Here is a 23,063-nt window from a genome sequence, read left to right on the forward strand (position 1 = left end):
AAAAGACACATAGATCAATACAACAGAACAGAGAGCCCAAAAATAAACTCATATTTATATGATCAATTAACCTATAAGAGAAGAGGAAAGAATATACACTCCTTCAATAAATGGTGTTGGGAAAACTGGACAACTTACACAAAAAAGATGAAAATATACTACTCTTTATACCTTTACAAAAACACAAAATTGATTAAAGACTCAAATGTAATACATAAAACCACAAACTCATAGAAGAAAATACAGGTAGTATACTCTTTGACATCTTGTGACTGGCTGTCTCTGTGATGTTTTCATTAAAATGTTGAAAACAATATTTCAAAAATTTCAGGAATAAAATTCAAAATATATTTTCTCTATTTTTATAAACTAATGCATTCACAAAAGAAAGTAAAATTATAATGTCATACAAATCTAGTCTCCATATTTAAATCTTTTTCTTCAAGTCCTATTTTATAGAAGTTCTCATTCTGGTTTGTAGATCTTCTGGTGGTACTCCCTAAGCATACCTTGCTACGTCACTTCAGTCATGTCCGACTCTGTGCGACCCCATAGACGGCAGCCCACCAGGCTCCCCCGTCCCTGGGATTCTCCAGGCAGGAATACTGGAGTGGGTTGCCATTTCCTTCTCCAATGCATGAAAGTGAAAAGTGAAAGTGAAGTCGCTCAGTCATGTCCGACTCTTAGCGACCCCATGGACTGCAGCCTACCAGGCTCCTCTGTCCATGGGATTTTCCAGACAAGAGTACTGGAGTGGGGTGCCATTGCCTTCTCCAAAGTATACCTTAGTATTGCATAAAAGATATGCAAATACCTCTATTTTTTGTTGTATTGATTGGTTCCCAATACAAACATGACCAATAGACTTGATGGATAGAGAGACAGATAGATGAAACTTTATGATAAGGAATTAGCTCATGTAATTATGGATACTGAGAAGTCCCCAGATCTACAGGATGAGTCAACAAGTGATTGTTTGTTTTCAGTCTAAAAGCTGGCAGCCACAAGACCCAGGATGAGCTGATGTCTCAGTTTGAGTGCAAAGGCAAAAAAAGAAGAAAAAAAAAAAAGCCAGAGTCTTATTTCAAGCAGAAGGAATATTCCTTTATCCAGAGAAGGATTAGTGATTTTGTTCTATTCAGGGTTTCAACTGATAGGATGAGGCCCACCCACATTAGAGAAGGCAATCTCTTTACTTTGCTAATATCATCCCTAAACACTCTCATAGAAACACCTAGGAGGTTTGGTCAAATATCTGAGCACTCCATGGCTAGTTAAGTTGACACATAAAATTAACCATCACACTGGATTAATATCAGCTCTATCAGTGTACTTTCTCTACAGTTTAGCTATGATACCAATTGCCTCTAGAAAGTAGGGAAAACCAATAGACTATTGAGGTATGACCTAAATCAAATCCCTTTCAACTATACAGTGGAAGTGAGAAATAGATTCAAGGGGCTGGATCTGATAGACAGAGTGCCTGATGAACTATGGATGGAGATTCATGACATTGTACAGGAGATAAGGATCAAGACCATCCCCAATAAAAAGAAATGCAAAAAAGTAAAATGGCTGTCTGGGGAGGCCTTACAAATAGCTGTGGAAAGAAGAGAAGTGAAAAGCAAAAGAGAAAAGGAAAGGTACACACATTTGAATGCAGAATTCCAAAAACTAGCAAGAAGAGATAAGAAAGCTTTCCTCAGTGATCAGTGCAAAGAAATAGAGGAAAACAATAGAATGGCAAACACTAGAGATCTCTTCAAGAAAATTAGAGATACCAAGGGAATATTTCATGCAAAAATGGGCTCAATAAAGCACAGAAATGGTATAGACCTAACAGAAGCAGAAGATATTAAGAAGAGGTGGCAAGAATACACAGAAGAACTGTAAAAAAAAGATCTTCATGACCCAGATAATCACGATGGTGTGATCACTCACCTAGAGCCAGACATCCTGGAATGCAAAGAAAAGTAGGCCTTAGGAAGCATCACTACGAACAAAGCTAGTGGAGGTGATGAAATTCCAGTTGAGCTATTTCAAATCCTGAAAGGTGATGCTGTGAAAGTGCTGCACTCAATATGCCAGCAAATATGGAAAACTCAGCAGTGGCCACAGGACTGGAAAAGGTCAGTTTTCATTCCAATCCCAAAGAAAGGCAATGCCAAAGGATGTTCAAACTACTGCACAATTGCACACACACTAGCGAAGTAATGCGCAAAACCCTCCAAGCCAGGCTTCAATAGTATGTGAACCATGAACTTCCAGATGTTCAAGTTGGCTATAGAAAAGTCAGAGGAACAAGAGGTCAAATTGCCAACATCTGCTGGATCAACAAAAAAGCAAGAGAGTCCCAGAAAAACATCTATTTCTGCTTTATTGACTATGCCAAAGCCTTTGACTGTGTGGATCACAATAAACTGTGGAAAATTCTGAACGAGATGGGAATACCAGACCACCTGACCTGCCTCTTGAGAAACCTGTATGCAGGTCAGGAAGCAACAGTTAGAACTTGGACATGGAACAACAGACTGGTTCCAAATAAGGAAAGGAGTACGTCAAGGCTATATATTGTCACCCTGCTTATTTAACTTATATGCAGAGTACATCATGAAAAACACTGGGCTGGATGAAGCACAAGGTAGAATCAAGATTGCCAGGAGAAATATCAATAACCTCAGACATGCAGATGACACCACTCTTATGGCAGAAAGCAAAGAACTAAAGAGCCTCTTGATGAAAGAGGAGAGTGAAAAAGTTGGCTTAAACCTCAACATTCAGAAAACTAAGATCATGACATCTGGTCCCATCAGTTCATGGCAAATAGATGGGGAAACAGTGGAAACAGTGGCAGATTTTTTTGGGGGGACGGGGGGGGTGGGCTTCAAAATCACTACAGATGGTGACTGCAGCCATGAAATCAAAAGATGCTTACTCCTTGGAAGAAAAGTTATGACGAACCTAGACAGCATGTTAAAAAGCAGGGACATTACTTTGCCAACAAAATTCCGTCTAGTCAAGGCTAGTGTTTTTCCAGTAGTCATGTATGGATGTGAGAGCTGGACTATAAAGAAAACTGAGTGCCAAGGAATTGATACTTTTGAATTGTGGTGTTGGAGAAGACTCGTGAGAGTCCCTTGGACTGCAAGGAGATCCAACCAGTCTATCCTAAAGAAAATCAGTCCTGAATAATCATTGGAAGGACTGATGTTGAAGCTGAAACTCCTATACTTTTGCCACCTGATGCAAAGAGCTGACTCATTTGAAAAGACCCTGATGCTAGGAAAGATTGAAGGCAGGAGGAGAAGGGGATGACAGAGGATGAGATTGGATGGCATCACTGACTCAATGCACATGAGTTTGAATAAACTCTGGGAGTTGGTGATGTACAGGGAGGCCTGACATGCTGCAGTCCATGGAGTCGCAAAGAGTCGGACATAACTGAGCGACTGAAGAACTAGTTCCCATATATCAGTCTTCTTTGCCCTCATCTTCCCATACTCCTCATGATCTAGGTATATTGCTTTTATTTTTAGTTTTTCCTCTGATTAGCCCTATAAAGTTATAAACTTAAAGTTTTTTCTTGATCTTTTAACCTTAGGTACTATTTCTTAACATTTTTTAAGCACTATTCAACTAATTCTCTCTCTTTATCTTCTAACAGCTATCAGCTGTATCATCACATGCATATTGTCAAGGTTTATAACCTTTATACTTACCATTCTATAAGAATAATGAAAATTCAGTGCTTTATTGTAAATTTAGAACCTAAGAAACAGTATTTACTACATAATTATGCAACTACTATTAATTCTAATACTAATTAATTGAAAGCCCCATTAATTGAATAGACCCATAGAAAAGGAAAATGCATTAAACCCCAGCTGTTATTAGAATATTACACACATCAAGGTCAAATAAATTCTCTTTCCTTCTACTCCTCTAAGTACTCAAAATCACTCACAATTTTCATCTGTATCACATTTGGGTTATGACTTTCTTGTATATTTATTTCCTTTGTTTTAATTTCAATTTGCTCTTCCTCTCTTTTGCAATATTATTAAAAACTTCCAGTTTTTAATCATATTATCCATGGAACAAATCGTATCCTGTTCTTCTAAAAGATAGTCTTAAAAGAGCCTTCTGACCTCTTCTTCTAATTTAGACTGACTGCTTTCTATAGCTGCTGTACATCTGTTATCCTGGGATTTCTTTTTATTACTCTTTAGAGTAGTTCTTTTGTTCCCTGGCACATACTCTTCCTTTTTCCTGTTTTTTTTTTTTTTTTTAATTTCCTGCTCCTGGAAAAACACTCAAGCAGTTCCTCCTTTACCACCCCTGAGAAAACTTTAGTGGTAGTAAGAGTATCTGAATCCTTGCAGAGTGTAAAATGGAATTCTATGTGCGAAAGCATATTTCAACAAAACTTAGTACAGTAGGTGTTAAAGAGAAAGAAATCTGTTAAGAGACTTAAAGAGAAAGAATCTGATCATCATTACTTTGCACACATTTTTTTTAAATTTTCTGCAAGTAATAAGGAATTTTTACTTATCCTTGTTGTTGAGAAGTTTCACAGAAATATGCCTGTGTTTCTTGAAATATATTCAATCTGACTGACTTCAGTAGACACTTTCAAACTGAAGACACATGTCTTTCTTCAGATCCAAGATATGTTCTCATGTTTCCTCTTTTTATTAGTTTTTTTTTTTTTTTTAGATTCTTATTAGAGTTTTTAGAGTAATGTTTCTTGTCCCTTTAATCTGCTATCTAGTTTTCTCTTTTTACTTTCTGAAATTTTTCACTCATTTCATTTTTAAGATATTCTATTGATTTTATTTTGTTTATTATATTTTTAATTTCCAGGAACATCTGCTAATCTCTAATGATTATTTTCCATAAAAGCTAGTTTTGCTTTATGGGTGTACTGTCTTCAAAGATTTCTCTAAGGATATAAATTAAAATTCATGAAGCATTCAGTTGGTTGGGTAGTTGGTTTTCAGCTCCTTGAATTATCTCTATTTCTTTCTGCTTTAATTTTTCTGTTTTTTTCATCTTGGCCAGTCCCTTTTTTTGTTGCTTGCATTTATTAAATATTTAATAAAACTTAAGTATTCATTCAAATTTTAAAATGAAAGACCACATGGTTTAATGTAAGTAGAGACCATAGTTTCCTTCTACTTTGGACAAATTCATTTTTCCAAATATACTTCTTCCATCAATAGAAAGTTGACTATATCCTTTAATTTTTGAGCTGTCAACTGGAGAACTCACTCCACGGTCTGCAACATAGGAGCAGATGTATTGAACAGGGCTCACCAAAGCCTTCTTTGGTCAAGGTAGAGATTTCACTCTTATGACAGCAACTTAAACACTTGAAACCCTGTCTCTACCGAGACAGAGAGCTGGATCTCTTTTGAAAGCAGTCTTTTTGGGGGGAAACTCTGCTTCTCTCCACTTCATACAACACTAAACTAAAGCATATATATTTGGCGTCTGTGAGCCAGCTTTCATTTAGAGTATTTACATTGTTATGATTCTGAATAAGCCTTTTTCTTTTAAAGGTTTCCCCTTCCTTGAGCATACCCACAAAGCCCAGAGCCTAACTGGTGTCTGCACATCCAAGAACAAAAAGGGCTTTAACAGTCAATAATGGAATCCTGTAATCTCATTTACCACTAACTTCTACCTGCCAAGAATGCAATCTCTAACTTGTATAGTATCCAACTATTCAAAAGAATACCAAGCCTTAAATCCTCAAAAACCCATAGTAAAGTAAGCAATAAATAATCATGTGTATATGTGCATGCATGCATACACACACACACACAGGACATAAAGGGGATTGAGGGAAAAAAAAAACCAAATTATGAAAAAATTATACAGTCTAATCCATTATTTTGTATTATACCTAGAACAATGTCAAAAAAGGCTCCCTTGCTGATAACTACACAGTAAGTTGTTTAGTCCCTTTATTAGTTTTCATTAGTGTTATGATCACTTTTTGGCTATAATCTTCTCTCCATTCCATTTAATTTACCTGTCACTGTAGATATCATCAGTGAGCTACAAAGCTGGCTAAAATCGACATGAGTTTCAAGCATTTTTATTATGAAGCCTGACAAATTAACACTCTCCATCTCTCTAGAGCACTACTCAGTATTACCAGAAGGAGCAGGTATAGCGTGACTGCAGGAGCAGCAAGGACAAGCATTATCTGCAATGTGCGTGGACCTGCCCAGGGATTCCTTTGAAGATGACTTCAGAAGTCACCTGACATTTCCCTAATATCACTGTATTATAATCCTCAATCTGCTTTTCAGAACAGCTGGGACACAATCTGCCTTAGTCTTAGTACATAAGAAGTAGAATTAAAATTATATCCCAAGTATGGATTTTTCCTACCTGGTGCTTGAAAAATGAGCCATTTCTCTCAGCCCACAAAGTCTGTGTATTTATATTGAAAGCCTCTAGGTCAAAACCAAGCATTTATTAACTGGACAAAAGTAAATGAAAAAAAAGTGTAACAAATAAAACAATTCCAGGCTATGCAAGATTGTTGTTGTTGTTCAGTCAGTAAGTCATGTCCGACTCTTCGAAATCCCATGGACTGCAGCATGCCAGGCTTCTCTATCCCTCACCATCTCCCAGAGTTTGCCCAAGTTCATGTCCATTGAATTGGTGATGCCATCCAAGCATCTCATCCTCAGCTGCCCTCTTCTCCTCCTGCCTTCAATCTTTCCCAGAATCAGGATCTTTTCCAATGAGTCAGTTCTTCACAAACTGTGGCCAAAGTATTGAAGCTTCAGCTTCAGCATCAGTCCTTCCAATGAGTATTCAAGGTTGATTTCCTTTAGGATTGACTGGTTTGATCTCCTTGCTGTCCAAGGGACTCTCAAGAGTCTTCTCCAGCACCACAGCTTGAAAGCAACAGTTCTTCAGCACTCTGTCTTCTTTGTGGTCCAGCTCTCACATCTGTAACATGACTACTGGTAAGACCATAGCCTTGACTATAGGACATTTGCCGACAAAGTGATGTCTTTGCTTTTTAACACACCATCTAGGTATATCATAGCTTTCCTGCCAAGAAGCAATCATCTAATTTCATGGCTGCAGTCACCTTCTGCAGTGATTTTAGAGCCCAAGAAGAGGAAATCTGTCACTGCTCCCACCTTTTCTCTATTTACCATGAAGTCATAATCATAATCATTTCTCTTCAGTCATTAGACATTTATTCAACACCTAACTTTTGAAAAGCACTAAGGAGTATACTTTGGGAAATAAAAAGTTATTTAATATATTGTCCCTATCTTCAAAGAATTTATAATAAATAAAAATTATTAAAAAATTCATTAGTGTTAAGTTGCTCAGTCAAGTCCAACTCTTTGTGACTCCATCAACTGTAGACCAGCATGCTCCTCTGTCCATGGAATTCTCCAAGCAAGAATACTCGAGTGGGTTGCATTCCCTTCCAGGGATCTTCCCAACACAGAGATCAAATCTGGGTCTCCTGCATTACAAGCAGATTCTTTACCATCTGAGCCACCAGGAAAGGCCAAAAAAATCCCTGTTACTACCCATAAATAAGGACTGGTTATGATAAATATCAGGTACATGAAAACTGAAAAGAATAAAGATTGCTTATTCTCAAACTTTTGATATAGAATTCCTACTTGAAAGAGAATAATGGGATTAAAGAATAGATGGAGCCTGCAGAAAGGGAAAGTCTAGTTCTATTTAGGAGTAATTAATTGAAGGAGAGGAAAGGTAAACCTCTGGGACATAATTAGGTAGTCCAGGGGCAAGAAAAAAACAACTAACAGTATTAAAGATTCAACTAAATGCTATGGGTTATGTGTGTTACTCCCTTAGATAGAAATTCTAACTGATGAAGTCAAGTAGAAGTGCCACAACAGAAAGCACTTGCTATTACTAACTACTGACCCAGTAGTTTGATCTAAATCGGAATAGACATTTCTATCCCCATTCTATTCCCAGGGGGGAAAGATAGCCTCAATTAAGGTGAGACCAGAGAAGAATCTAAGGAGCTTCTGAAAGAATAGTTGACAGTGCACCAAGGGAGCAACAGATGAAATTCGACGTGGACCAGGAAAGCTCTAAACAATACGGTAAGTGCTACATGGGGTGCTATTGGCAGTCTTACAGAATTACATCATGGAAGTGCATGGCCCTCCGCCCATCAGCAAAGGGTGGTCTGTTTTTATTTCAACTTCAGGATGATGACTCTAGAAGTACTCCTCTGTTACCCACTAATTTGTTGGAAGAAGAGAAAGATGACTGACGACAACCTAGGGGACATCCAGAATAGCTAGGATGGGGAACCAGTGAAGTTGCTCAGTTGTGTCCAACTCTTTGTGATCCCATGGACTGTGGCCTACCAGGCTCATCCATCCATGGAATTTTCCAGACAGGAGTACTGGAGTGGGTTGCCATTTCTTTCTCCAAGGATGGGGAAAAGTTAAGGAAAAGATAAAAACGTGAGAATACAGAGAAAGGAGAAGTTACTGCCAACTGTTAGGATCAGTGAAGGCTTGAGGCTCAAGGGACACATGAGCATGGCTTCAAACCCTGAGCTAGATTTCTGCAGACAGGGAGAAAAATGGCAGCAGGTGAACACAGGAGATATTTAGGGAATAATGAGGAGTCTGATTGGCTTCTGCAGAAATTATATTTGGGAGTTTGTATGATTGAGCTGATTTCCAAAAGCGCAAACTGAATCTCATAGAGACTTGGTAACTTCCCTCAGGTTATCCACCTAGTAAGGCCAGAGCTCAGAAACAAAATCAAAGAAAGAAACAAATCAAGGAAGAGTCTGAAATTTGTCATAACTATCCAGGAAGGAGATCATCAAGCTTGAACTGATATTGTGCAGATACAAATATGAAAGAGTTGTCTGGGAGATTTGGCAGAGGGAGAAAGGATAGGGCTTGGTGAATTATTAGATAAAGGAATTAAGATGAAAGCACAGGGAAATAAAGGGAAAAGAATAGCTAAATAAGACCAGCATTATCAAATAACATTGTATTGTGTGTTTAGACACACACACAGCACATGCTTCTGCAAATAAACATACAGTGCCAAATAATAAGGAAAAGTGGAACTTAGTCTTTGCAGAAGGAGAATTTTTATTCCATGGATTCAGTTCTACCATGTATTTTCTCTGGAAATAAACACACATACTGAAAGTCTTACTCTATGATATATATGGAAGTACTTATAAACCAAATTCCCACCAACCTAGGCAGTAAAATATGTACTGACAAATAAGAAATTGTTCCTTAAATAAAACTACAGGTTAGCAGTTTTCTTCTGTCGTTTTATTTGTGCTTGCTTCCATAAAATGGAAAGTAAATAAAATGAACTAGTACATCATGTTAATCTCTCAGCTGTATCTGACTCTTTGCAACCCCATGTTAGCCCACCAGGCTCCTCTGTCCATGGGATTTCCCAGGCAAGAATAATGAAGTGGGTAGCCATCCCCTCGGAGAAGGCAATGGCAACCCACTCCAGGACTCTCGCCTGGAAAATCCCATGGACAGAGGAGCCTGGTAGGCTGCAGTCCATGGGGTTGTGAAGAGTCAGACATAACTGAGTGCCTTTACTTTTACTTTTCACTTTCCTGCATTGGAGAAGGAAATGGCAACCCACTCCAGTGTTCTTGCCTGGAGAATCCCAGGGACAGCGGAGCCTGGTGGGCTGCCATCTATGGGGTCGCACAGAGTCAGACACGACTGAAGCGACTTAGCAGCAGCAGCAGCAGCCATTCCCTTTTCCAGGGGATCTTCTCGAACCAGGAATAGAACCTGGGTCTCCTGCATTGCAGGCAGATTCTTTACAGTCTGAGCCACCAGGGAAGCCCATAGCTATGATCTTAGTCAATGTAGCCTAGTGGAAAGGAGCATCAAAGGAGGATGGCAACCACTATCTATTTGCCATGTAAATTCAATACCAAAGTGGCTTGGGAGCTTAGGGTTTTAGAGAGCTACTAGGTACACATAACATATTTGTGAGATGAACTAATAAACAAATTAACAACTTAAGAACTTTGACCACATGGTCATTGACATATCCAAATGTACCAGGCTTTATAGCAGTTATCTGAAATTTCAAACTAAGAACACACTAACAATACACACACATGGATGAAGGGAAGATAATGTTACTCCATATGGCTATCTGTGATTTATAACCAGAGTAGCTGCTACCATAATGTTATGATTTGCTGGAGCCTTGAAAGTCAAGTGATTCAAACAGTTCCCCTACTGACCTGTTGTGTGTGTTTGTGTGTGTGTGTGTCTATGTGCTTAGTCATGTACCATGGACTGTGGCCCTCAGGCTCCTCTGTCCATGGAACTGTCCAGGCAAGATTACTGGAGTAGGTAGCCATTTCCTTCCACGGGGCATCTTCCTGACCCAGGGATCAGACCCATTTCTCTTATGTCTCCTGCAACAATAGGTGGATTCTTTATCACTAGCACCACCTGGGAAGCCCATTGACCTGCTAACCACTGATAAATTTTTCCCTGAAGGCTGTTTTGTTTATTTGTATTAGATTTAATGACAAACTCATTTAAAGTAACAATTTATTAATAAATAAAGTGATTGCTATTGCTATTGTGCTAGAAATCCTGAAGGAAATAATCTGAGATAGGGCATAGAAACACTTTAGTTATAATGTCTCTCTGAAAGAAAAGCTTCTGATTCAAGATCTAAAAAGAAAAATGGCAACTCTCATAGACTAGAATGAAGGTGAAGCATTCTAGGCAAAAGGAACATCAGGCTTAACATTTGAAAGAACAAAAGAAGGCCTTGAACACAGAGTGTTTAGAGCAGGTCATCAAGCCAAGAATGGAACAATAGCTCTGGAATATTTACCATGGAAGTCCTGCACAGATAATAATGACTCATTTTGCCTTTTGCCTGGCTTGAACTTCAACACACACCCATGTCTTTAGGCCATAACATTTCCCCAAGTCTTTTGACTTGGTTTCAGACTGGTATTGTTGACTCCAGTGCATCTTCTCAGCCTCTGAATCTTACTAGACTTCACAATATGATCCAACATTTCATGTCAGTACTGTATTATGGTCAACTCAGTATCACCATCTCCTTCTTTTAAAATTTTCTTTGACTGGACAAGGATAAGCTTTCCAAAATCCTTTTCCTTCTGCTTGCTAGTTAGACCTTGTCATTCACTGAAACCTGGAGGAAGAAGAGGCCATTATTCTGCAAAGGCAGGTTCAGCCAGATGCAGTCACTCACATGCAGGCCCCCAGGTAAACTCTTGATATGTATTCTATACATGCTTCACGTTAAGATGGTCAACGGCAGCTTCCCTGACCTTATTCTGTGACTGTTACAATAGTATTAGGATCCTCAGGTTCTTTATCCTAAAACCCTTCACATCTGGGCCAGAGAGTGGCTTTATATTTGATATCAGAAAATAAAACTTCAAAAAATAGGAATTGGAGAGCAAACTTCACAAAACAACTTCTGATCGCTAGCTGAGGACATCAGGCGCCCAGAAAAGTAGCCCATTGTCTTTGAAAGGAGGTAGGACAAAATATAAAAGATAAAAAGAGAGACAAAAGAGCTGGGGACGGAGACCCCTCCCGGGAAGGGAGTCAATAGAGAAAGTTTCCAAACACCAGGAAACCCTCGCACTGTTGGGTCTGGGGGAAGTTTTCGAATCTCAGAGGGCAACCTAACTGGGAGGAAAAATAAATAAAACCCACAGATTACGTGCCTAAAAGCAACTCCCAGCCGAAAAGTACCCCAGACGCCCGCATCCGCCACCAGCAAGTGGGGGCGGAACGGAGAGGAGAGGGCAGCATTGCTTAGGGTAAGGACTGGGCCTGAGTGCCCTGAGGGCAATCGGAGGGAGCTTTTGTGAGATACCAACTTACACTGCAGGACAGCAAGAAAGAGAGAGAAAATTAACTGGCCCGAACACGCTGCCGGCTGTTCGCAGAACAAAGGGTCTGAGCAAGTTCAGAGGAGCTAGCCGGCTGCGGACAGGCCCAGCCCTGCCGGAGGCAGGAGGCAGCGGGGAGGGGAAAGGGGCAAACAGCCCCAGAGGCGGCATCCCCTCCCGCACTGCAAACAGGCCTCCAGTTTCTAACCAAAGACCTCCTGAGATTCTGGATGGTCGACATCCGCTGGGAGGGTCATGGCTAAACACAGGGCGCAAGCACCCGGCGGGCGGGGACTGGGGCTGGGGACGCGGAGGGGAAAAGGCGCGCCGCACCCGGGGTGAGTGCGCCCATCAAGCTCCTGGCTGCCTGAGCCGCTCTGACAGGGAAGGCACAAAACGCAGGTGCAGCCGAGTCCGAGCTTTTGTGGAACGCCCGAGGGCTGGAACCGCACACAGCACAGGGCGCGCTCCATATAGAGCAGCCGGGAGCCTGAGCAGCGTAGACGGGGAAAGCAGCGCCCCCCGCCCCCCACCTTCCCGCAGCGCGACGGAACTAGCTACCTGAATAAGAGTCCACCTCCGCCTGCCTGTGTCAGGGCGGAAATGAGGCTCTGAAGAGACCGGCAGACAGAAGCCAAATAAACAAAGGGAACCGCTTCAGAAGGGACTGGTGCAACAGATTAAAATCCCTGCAGATAACACCGACTACACTGGAGGGGACCTATAGATATTGAGAAGTGTAAGCTGGAACGAGGAGCTATCTGAAACTGAACCGAACCCACACTGACCGCAACAGCGCCAGAGAAATTCCTAGATATATTTTTACCTTTTTTTCTTTTCTTTTTATTTTTTCTCTTTTATTTTCTTTTAAAATTCCCTATTACTCCCCCCATTACTCCTTAACTTTCATTTTCATAGATTTGCATGATTTTTTTTAATTAGGAAAAAATTTTTTTTCTTGTTTTTTTTTTTCTTTTTCTCTTATTTTATTTTAGAGTCCTCTATTACTCCTCTACTACTGCTTAATTTTCATTTTCATTTCACTATAACCTTGCAAAAAAAAAAAAAAAAGACAAGCCCTATTTTTAAACCAAACTTCATATATATTTCTAAAATTTTTTGTGTTTTTGTTTTTGTTTTTAATATTGTATTTTTAAGAGTCTAACCTCTACTCTCGATTTTTAATCTTTGTTTTTCAGTATGTGATATAAATTTTGGACATTTAAGAATCCAATATTCAGCTCCCATTTCTATTTAGGAGTGTGTTGATTACTCTCTCCCACTTTTGACTCTCCATTTTCTACCTCAGAACACCCCTATTTTCTCCTTTCCCCTTCTCTTCCCAATCCAATTCTGTGAATCTTTGTGGGTGTCTGGGCTACGGAGAACACTTTGGGAACAGATAACTGCATAGATCTGTCTCTCTTCTCTTGAGTCCCCCTTTTTCTCCTCCTGCTCATCTCTATCTCCCTCCTCCCTCTCCTCTTCTTCATGTAACTCTGTGAACCTCTCTGGGTGTCCCTCATGGTGGAGAATCTTTTCACCATTAACCTAGAAGTTTTACTATCAGTGCTGTATAGTTGGAGAAGTCTTGAGACTACTGGAAGAATAAAACTGAAATCCAGAGGCAGGAGACTTAAGCCCAAAACCTGAGAACACCAGAAAACTCCTGACTACATGGAACATTAAGTAATAAGAGACCGTCCAAAAGCCTCCATACCTACACTGAAACCAACCACCACCCAAGAACCAGTAAGTTTCAGAGCAAGACATACCATGCAAATTCTCCAGAAATGCAGGAACATAGCCCTGAGCATCAACTTACAGGCTGCCCAAAGTCACACAACACATAGACCCACCTCAAAACTCATTACTGGGCACTCCATTGCACTCCAGAGAGAAGAAATCCAGTTCCACGCACCAGAACACGGACACAAGCTTCCCTAACCAGGAAACCTTGACAAGTCAGTCGTCCAACCCCACCCACTGGGTGAAACCGCCACAATAAAAAGGAACCACAGACCTACAGAATACAGAAAGCCCACTCCAGACACAGCAATCTAAACAAGATGAAAAGGCAGAGAAATACCCAACAGGTAAAGGAACATGAAAAATGCCCACCAAGTCAAACAAAAGAGGAGGAGATAGGGAATCTACCTGAAAAAGAATTTAAAATAATGATAATAAAAATGATCCAAAATCTTGAAAACAAAATGGAGTTACAGATAAATAGCCTGGAGACAAAGATTGAAAAGATGCAAGAAATGTTTAATAAAGACCTAGAAGAAATAAAAAAGAGTCAATTAAAAATGAATTATGCAATAAATGAGATAAAAAACACTCCGGAGTGAACCAAGAGTAGAATAACGGAGACAAAAGATAGGATAAGTGAGGTAGAAGATAAAATGGTGGAAATAAATGAAGCAGAGAGGAAAAAAGAAAAAAGGATCAAAAGAAATGAGGACAACCTCAGGGACCTCTGGGACAATGTGAAACACCCCAACATTCAAATCATAGGAGTCCCAGAAGAAAAAGACAAAAAGAAAGGCCATGAGAAAATACTCGAAGAGATAATAGCTGAAACTTCCCTAAAATGTGGAAGGAAATAGCCACCCAAGTCCAAGAAACCCAGAGAGTCCCAAACAGGATAAACCCAAGGCGAAACACCCCAAGACACATATTAATCAAATTAACAAAGATCAAACACAAAGAACAAATATTAAAAGCAGCAAGGGAGAAACAACAAATAACACACAAAGGGATTCCCATAAGGATAACAGCTGATCTATCAATAGAAACCCTCCAGGCCAGAAGGGAATGGCAGGACGTACTGAAAGTAATGAAAGAGAATAACCTACAACCTAGATTACTGTATCCAGCAAGGATCTCATTCAGATATGAAGGAGAATTCAAAAGCTTTACAGACAAGCAAAAGCTGAGAGAATTCAGCACCACCAAACCAGCTCTTCAACAAATGCTAAAGGATCTTCTCTAGACAGGAAACACAGAAAGGTTGTATAAACGGGAACCCAAAACAACAAAGTAAATGGCAACGGGACCACACCTATCAATAATTACCTTAAATGTAAATGGGTTGAATGCCCCAACCAAAAGACAAAGACTGGCTGAATGGATACAAAAACAAGACCCCTATATATGCTGTCTACAAGAGACCCGTCTCAAAACAAGAGACACATACAGACTAAAAGTGAAGGGCTGGAAAAAAATATTTCACGCAAACAGAGAACAAAAGAAAGTAGGAGTCGCAACTCATATCAGATAAAATAGACTTTCAAATAAAGGCTGTGAAAAGAGACAAAGAAGGACACTACATAATGATCAAAGGATCAATCCAAGAAGAAGATATAAAAATTATAAATATATATGCACCCAACATAGGAGCACCACAATATGTAAGGCAAACACTAAGGAGTATGAAAGAGGAAATTAATAGTAACACAATAATAGTGGGAGACTGTAATACCCCACTGACAACTATGGATAGATCAACTAAACAGAAAATTAACAAGGAAACACAAACTTTAAATGACACAATGGACCAGCTAGACCTAATTGATATCTATAGAACATTTCACCCCAAAACAATCAACTTCACCTTTTTCTCAAGTGCACACGGAACCTTCTCCAGAATAGATTACATCCTGGGCCATAAATCTAGTCTTGGTAAATTCAAAAAAATTGAAATCATTCCAGTCATCTTTTCTGACCACAGTGCAGTAAGATTAGATCTCAATTACAGGAGAAAAATTGTTAAAAATGCAAACATATGGAGGGTAAATAACACGCTTCTGAATAACCAACAAATCATAGAAGAAATCAAAAAAGAAATCAAAATATGCATAGAAATGAATGAAAATGAAAACACAACAACCCAAAATCTATGGGACACTGTAAAAGCAGTGCCAAGGGGAAGGTTCACAGCATTACAGGCTTACCTCAGGAAACAAGAAAAAAACCAAATAAATAACCTAACTCGACACCTAAAGCAACTAGAGAAGGAAGAAATGAAGAACCCTAGGGTTAGCAGAAAGAAAGAAATCTTAAAAATTAGGGCAGAAATAAATGCAAAAGAAACTAAAGAGACCATAGCAAAAATCAACAAAGCTAAAAGCTGGTTTTTTGAAAAAATAAACAAAATTGACAAACCATTAGCAAGACTCAGTAAGAAACAAAGGGAGAAGAACCAAATTAACAAAATTAGAAATCAAAATGGAGAGATCATAACAGACAACACTGAAATACAAAGGATCATAAGAGACTACTACCAGCAGCTCTATGCCAATAAAATGGACAACTTGGAAGAAATGGACAAATTCTTAGAAAAGTATAACTTTCCAAAACTGAACCAGGAAGAAATAGGAGATCTTAACAGACCCATCACAAGCAAGGAAATCAAAACTGTAATCAGAAATCTTCCAGCAAACAAAAGCCCAGGACCAGAGGGCTTCACAGCTGAATTCTACCAAAAATTTAGAGAAGAGCTAACACCTATCTTACTCAAACTCTTCCAGAAAATTGCAGATGAAGGTAAACTTCCAAACTCATTCTATGAGGCCACCATCACCCTAATTCCAAAACCAGACAAAGATGCCACAAAAAAAGAAAACTACAGGCCAATATCACTGATGAACATAGATGCAAAAATCCTTAACAAAATTCTAGCAAACAGAATCCAACAACATATTAAAAAAATCATACACCATGACCAAGCGGGCTTTATCCCAGGAATGCATGGATTCTTTAATATCCGCAAATCAATCAATGTAATACACCACATTAACAAATTGATTATGATTTGATATGATAATCATATGAACCATATTATTATCTCAATAGATGCAGAGAAAGCCTTTGACAAAATTCAACACCCATTTATGATTAAAACTCTCCAAAAAGCAGGAATAGAAGGAACATACCTCAACATAATAAAAGCTATATATGACAAACCCACAGCAAGCATCACCCTCAATGGTGAAAAATTGAAAGCATTTCCCCTGAAATCAGGAACAAGACAAGGGTGCCCACTCTCAACACTACTATTCAACATAGTGTTGGAAGTTCTGGCCACAGCAATCAGAGCAGAAAAAGAAGTAAAAGGAATCCAGATAGGAAAAGAAGAAGTGAAACTCTCGCTGTTTGCAGGTGACATGATCCTCTACATAGAAAACCCTAAAGACTCTACCAGAAAATTACTAGAGCTAATCAACGAATATAGTAAAGTTGCAGGATATAAAATTAACACACAGAAATCCCTTGCATTCCTACATGCTAACAATGAGAAAACAGAAAGAGAAATTAAGGAAACAATACCATTCACCACTGCAACAAAAAGAATAAAATACTTAGGAGTATATCTACCTAAAGAAACAAAAGACCTATACATAGAAAACTATAAAACACTGATGAAAGGAATCAAAGAGGACACAAACAGATGGAGAAACATACCATGTTCATGGATTGGAAGAATCAATATTGTCAAAATGGCCATTCTACCCAAAGCAATCTATAGATTCAATGCAATCCCTATTAAGCTACCAACGGTATTTTTCACAGAACTAGAACAAATAATTTCTCAATTTGTATGGAAATACAAAAAACCTCGAATAGCCAAAGTAATCTTGAGGAAGAAGAATGGAACTGGAGGAATCAACCTGCCTGACTTCAGACTATCCTACAAAGCCACAGTCATCAAGACAGTATGGTACTGGCACAAAGACAGAAATATAGATCAATGGAACAGAATAGAAAGCCCAGAGATAAATCCATGAACCTATGGACACCTTACCTTCAACAAAGGAAGCAAGGATATACAATGGAAAAAAGATAAACTCTTTAACAAGTGGTGCTGGGAAAACTGGTCAACCACTTGTAAAAGAATGAAACTAGAACACTTTCTAACACCATACACAAAAATAAACTCAAAATGGATTAAAGATCTAAATGTAAGACCAGAAACTATAAAACTCCTAGAGGAGAACATAGGCAAAACACTCTCTGACATAAATCACAGCAGGATCCTCTATGACCCACCTCCCAGAATATTGGAAATAAAAGCAAAAATAAACAAATGGGACCTAATGAAACTTAAAAGCTTTTGCACAACAAAGGAAATGATAAGCAAGGTGAAAAGACAGCCCTCAGATTGGGAGAAAATAATAGCAAACGAAGCAACAAAGGATTAATCTCAAAAATATAGATGCAATTCCTGCAGCTCAATTCCAGAAAAATACATGACCCAATCGAAAAATGGGCCAAAGAACTAAACAGACATTTCTCCAAAGAAGACATACAGATGGCTAACAAACACATGAAAAGATGCTCAACATCACTCATCATCAGAGAAATGCAAATCAAAACCACAATGAGGTACCATTACACGCCAGTCAGGATGGCTGCTATCCAAAAGTCTACAAGCAATAAATGCTGGAGAGGGTATGGAGAAAAGGGAACCCTCTTACACTGTTGGTGGGAATGCAAACTAGTACAGCTGCTATGGAGAACAGTGTGAAGATTTCTTAAAAAACTGGAAATAGAACTGCCATATGACCCAGGAATACCACTTCTGGGCATACACACCGAGGAAACCAGATCTGAAAGAGACACATGCACCCCAGTGTTCATTGCAGCACTGTTTATAATAGCCAGGACATGGAAGCAACCTAGATGCCCATCAGCAGATGAATGGATAAGGAAGCTGTGGTAGATATATACCATGGAATATTACTCAGCCATTAAAAAGATTCATTTGAATCAGTTCTAATGAGATGGATGAAACTGGAGCCCATTATACCGAGTGAAGTAAGCCAGAAAGATAAAGACCATTACTGCATATTAACACATATGTATGGAATTTAGAAAGATGGTAGTGATAACCCTATATGCAAAACAGAAAAAGAGACACAGATGTACAGAACAGACTTTTGGACTCTGTGGGAGAAGGCAAGGGTGAGATGTTTCGAGAGAACAGCATCGAAACATGTATATTATCTATAGTGAAACAGATCACCAGCCCAGGTTGGATGCATGAGACAAGTGCCCGGGCCTGGTGCACTGGGAAGACCCAGAGGGATTGGGTAGAGAGGGAGGTGGGAGGGGGGATCGGGATGGGGAATACATGTAAATCCATGGCTGATTCATGTCAATGTATGACAAAACCCACTACAATATTGTAAAGTAATTAGCCTCCAACTAATAAAAATAAATGAATAAAAAATAGGAATTGCAATCAACTGTCTAGGCTGATTAGATATAAAGGAAGTAATAATAACCTCATCATCAGCAAAAATTGGGACATTGACAGTTTATGGCAAGCAATAGCAAAAGTCACTGCACACATCAAGTCTCTTTGTTTGGAATCAAGTGCTAAAACACGTCAGCATTTCAGGGAAACAAATATATTGATAAGAGCACCCTAAATAAATAATGCTGGAGTCAGTGTTTTAGCTTGAGTAGCTAGAAGTATTTCTACCAGTTCACTTAGTTTACTGGAATATAGACTCAACACTGGCCTACTTAAAAGAAATAAAGGTGCTAAAACTTCTTTGTATAATACAGAGGGAGAAATCTAACGGCTTAGGGGATCTTGGAGGGAATTTATTACCTATGACCTCACCGCCCTCTAAATGTGTGATAGTGAGGATCTAAGGGACATTTCCTTCACTAAGGTTTTGATTGACCCAGTTAAGCCATCCTTCTCTTCTCAAACTCTACTCTCTTGACCACCATGACACAATATTCTTCTGAGAATTCCTTCCTAGTATTCCACACTTACTCCTCGTCCTCCCCTGAGTCATAATAATGGTGTTCCCCAGGTTTTATTCTTGGGTCTCTTTTTTTCTCACTCTATACCCTCTCTCTGTATACTGTCCATATTCACAGTGTCCTCTACAAACCATGCACTATTGACCCCCAAAAAAGGTCTGTCTCATATCTCTCTCCTAGTTCCAGACCTATATATATGGATGCCATTAAATTTATACATGTTTATATATGACAAGCAGAGGTCTGCTATTGCTGGGGTTAGGAGAGAAACTCCTACACAAGACAAGTTATGGATCCAGCTAAATTCATGTTGTATTAGCTGCTTCATGGAGGAAAGGCTGCTTCACGGAGGAGAGACAGGAATGATAAGAATGCCCCATCTCTGAGATCCAGGTATGCAATCTCTTCCTAAGATTGAGGCTGGACTCAAACAACAGAGGACCTCATCACCACTACTATAAGCCAAACACTGTGCAACCAGCAAGGGCATGGAGAGATCCCTTCTGTGGTGCACAGGTGTAGAGACACCTGCAAGCTGAAGGTAGAGCACAGAAAAGTCTGCTGGCACCCCAGATCCCACACTCAGCCGAAGGCAAAAGCAGTTCAACACCAGGGAAGTGTGATAACCATGGTGCAATGAAGAAAATAGCAATGGCGGACACCAAATCCAGATCGGCTCCTTACTGAATTGAGTCAAGTCCCCAGGGTCCTGGGGGAAAAGATGGCATGCTTATTTATATCCTGGCAAAAATACTGTTTACCTCAGTCTCTACTGTCCTATACATAATGCCCAACATTTAACACAAAAAAATCACAAGACACACAAAAGGAAAAAACAAAGAATCATTTTCAAAAGATGAAAGAAAAATCACTCACTTTCAACAATTAAAACAATTAACAGAACCAGAGTCTTATAAGCCAGATAATTAGACTATCAAATTTTAAAATAACTATGGAAAATATATTGAAACATCTAGTGAAAAGGTAACAGCATGCATGAATATATGAACTTTAGCAGAGAAATGAAAACTATGAAAGAACCAAATAGAAACATTTGAATTTATTATATTAAAAAACACAATATCAGAAATAAAGAATTCCACTGAAAGGCTCATCAGTAGACTTGATAGAGCTAATAAAATAATCACTGAAACTGAAAATGTATTGAACTTTCTTGAAAATGTTTGTAAAATTGGAATTTGGTCATTTTAAAATATTAGCTCACTTAATTATACAGGTCTTCCAAATGGTGGCACATTTTTATCACACAGTAGTTTTTGAAATGTGTTTAATGTTACTACCAATTTCAATGGAAAAATCTTTAAGTATTTGGAAGCCATCAAGTCACAGTGATAAACATCAGTTTTCCAAAATTCTCATTTTAGCTTGAAAGCTCAAATTATATCATTAGCAACAAATACCACCAGCTATTTTTCTTGAAGTGAAAGTTCATTTCATTCATTTTCAAGAACATAACTGCCAAAGAGTCTACTCTGAATAATTATAGTTTTCTGTCAGGTTTATTTTTTAAGTAAAATTGATATTTCTTTTGAAACAAGTGGCTAGTTCAGCTCACAACTCAAACACAAGTGATTCACCCACATACAAGTTTTGTAAGTCAATGTGTGTTATTTTCTCATTTTGCTAAATGGAATATAAAAAGATACGCACCAAACGGTAAAAATTAAATAAAATTAATAATTGTTAGGGTTTCATCAAGGACATTCTTAAATGAAACTGGGCACTGTTTAAGCTGCAAGTGCTTGTCAGTAAAGACTATGACGACAACGGGCCTATAACTTGCACTTAGTAATTAATGCCATATCAGCAGCAATTTAACCCAAACTGCCTTTCATTATCAGTGTAAATGTTGACATACTTTTAAAAAAGCAATAATGTCTTAGTATTTATTATGAAATACTAATGGATTTTTACCTCATGGGCCCAAAGAAAGTGTTTTAAAGACTCCAGGCATCAACAGACCATGTTTTGAAAATCACTATCTCAAGTTTTCACAGCACCTTAAACTCACATTGAACATATCCTGATTGAAAACCCTTCCCCTAAAATTCAATAAACCATCTGCATTTCTCACTTTGAATGATTACACTACAATCCAGTTACTCATCAAAGTATAGAAATGACCAGAAATAGAAATAACACTAGGTAATAAGCTCTTTTGTCCTCCATTTTCTCCCACTAACACCCATATTCACCCAATTAACTTAGCTCAGTAAAATTACTTATACAGTTGACCCTTAAACACCATGAGTAAAGGGGGAACTGATTCTCCATACAGCTGAAAAATCTGAGTACCACTTATTTCTATAAGTAATAATAGGCCTCCCTATTCTCAGATCCTTCATATCTGCAGTTCCACATCCTCTAATTCAACCATAGATCCTCTGGTATTCTAGTATTTATTATTGGAGAAAAAATGTATACGTGGATTCACATAGTTCAAACCCATGTTGTTCAAGGGTCAACTGTATCTATTTCATCTGTCACCACACTCCACTTTCTCCACTTTTATTGTCATAACATCAGCCAGTCAGTTCAGTCACTCAGTCGTGTCCGACTCTTTGTGACCCCATGAATCACAGCACACCAGACCTCCCTGTCCATCACCAACTCCTGGAGTTTACTCAAACTCATGTCCATCGAGTCGGTGATGCCATTCAGCCATCTCATCCTCTGTCGTCCCCTTCTCCTACTGCCCGCAATCCCTCCCAGCATCAGGGTCTTTTCCAATGTCAACTCTTCGCAACATAGTTCTCTATAATTTCTTCTTCATAACAGTACTATAGGATACTAACAATCACCACTGCTTGTCCCACTCTTCCCTGTCATTACTCTTCCACATTTTCTAAAATTCAAATCATTTTCTCCAGACTATTTGCCCGTGACATACACAGCAGAATTATCCACAAAGTCCTCCCTGACTAATGCCTATATACCTTTGTGGTTCAATCTCTAAGTCAGTTACCTGCACTAACATACATACACATTACACTCCAACCACAGAATGCTTCATACCTTCCCATTGTATACCCCTGTTACATTCCTCCTTATCCTTGATGACTCAGCTTATGAATATCCTTACCTAAGCGAAGTGATAATCTCCTCTTGAAGATCTAAAGAAGAGAAATAAGCCAGGATGAAGACAGCAGGGAAAAGAAGCTTCCCAGAAGAACATGTACAAAGACACACTGGACTGCACAAAATGTTAGTGCTGGAAATAAGGATTAAAGACATGATTACCTCAGAAACATGTTATTTCAGGATTTTGTTATATGTAGTTTTGATGTTTTTGGTAATAGTTTTTCACTAATGTTACATACAATTCATC

The sequence above is a fragment of the Dama dama genome, chromosome 6 (genome assembly GCF_033118175.1).
Source record: "Dama dama isolate Ldn47 chromosome 6, ASM3311817v1, whole genome shotgun sequence".
Taxonomy (NCBI): domain Eukaryota; kingdom Metazoa; phylum Chordata; class Mammalia; order Artiodactyla; family Cervidae; genus Dama; species Dama dama.